Source organism: Microtus pennsylvanicus, chromosome 3, assembly GCF_037038515.1.
Source record: "Microtus pennsylvanicus isolate mMicPen1 chromosome 3, mMicPen1.hap1, whole genome shotgun sequence".
Lineage (NCBI taxonomy): Eukaryota > Metazoa > Chordata > Mammalia > Rodentia > Cricetidae > Microtus > Microtus pennsylvanicus.
Window position 1 is genome coordinate 142798230 of NC_134581.1, and position 1542 is coordinate 142799771.

Sequence of the window (1542 nt, forward strand, 5' to 3'; positions counted from 1 at the left end):
TGGACGATAGTGTCAGAGTGGACAGGATTGGAGGATGTCCAGCTATGTGGAGTCACTGTCCTGGACGATAGTGTCAGAGTGGACAGGATTGGAGGATGTCCAGCTATGCGGAGTCACTGTCCTGGACGATAGTGTCAGAGTGGACAGGACTGGAGGATGTCCAGGTATGCGGAGTCACTGTCCTGGACGATAGTGTCAGAGTGGACAGGATTGGAGGATGTCCAGCTATGCGGAGTCACTGTCCTGGACGATAGTGTCAGAGTGGACAGGACTGGAGGATGTCCAGCTATGCGGAGTCACTGTCCTGGACGATAGTGTCAGAGTGGACAGGACTGGAGGATGTCCAGGTATGCAGAGTTACTGTCCTGGACGATAGTGTCAGAGTGGACAGGACTGGAGGATGTCCAGGTATGCAGAGTTACTGTCCTGGACGATAGTGTCAGAGTGGACAGTACTGGGGCATGTCCAGCTATGCAGAGTCCTGGACGATAGTGTCAGAGTGGACAGGATTGGAGGATGTCCAGCTATGCGGAGTCACTGTCCTGGACGATAGTGTCAGAGTGGACAGGACTGGAGGATGTCCAGGTATGCGGAGTCACTGTCCTGGACGATAGTGTCAGAGTGGACAGGACTGGAAGATGTCCAGGTATGCGGAGTCGTTGCGTGCTAGTGTAAAGAATTCCCACACATCTGAGGTCTCAGAAGACTTGTTTAGATGGTGGTGTGAGAACAGAGGAAGAGACGTTCTGCTTTTCCCAACACGTGAAGTCGACTGGGTTCTACTGCTTAGTGTCTGTATTCACTCACCGTGCACTGTTATCTTTACGAGGATGCTTGTTCTTGTCCTGGCGCGGAGGTAGTACGACTCTTCTTTGTTCTTTTAAAAATGTTTTTGGGTATTCTAACTCTTTTATCTTTCCGTGGCAATTCTAGAAGAAGCTTATTTATTGTGTAAAAAAATATGTTGGTATTTTAAATGGAATTAGGTTAAATCTTTAGATTAACCTGGGAAACATTTTCATTCCAAGATTAACTGTTTCAGCCCTTAAAAAGGACTTCTTCACTTATTTAGTTCTCTTATCTTTTGCTTTTTTTTTTGGTGGGGTTTCTCTGTGCAGCCCTTGCTGTCCTGGAACTCTCTTTGTAGACACGGTTGGCTTTGACTCACAGAGATACACTTGCCTCTGCCTCCCAAGTGCTGGGATTAAAGGCGTGCCACCACACCTGGCAGCATTTCACATACCACACAGTTTCACGATTTTGATTCCCAGTTGCTCGCTGCTAGAATGTAAACACAACCGGCTTTTTGCTCTGGGGATTGAGCCCAAGGCCTGTGCAGGCCGAGCGTGTGCTTTACTACTGAGCTCCATCTGCAGTACACAAGACTGACTTTGCACCGCCCTTGTGTTCTGTGAAGTCCCATGCTGCATTTAAGAGATCTTATTATAGCTTCTATGGGAAAGAAAGCTAGCCAGCAGGGAGAAAGCTTCTGTATCAATACTAGTGTGATTTCTCTATATCCTGTCCCCACATGAGAGCTAC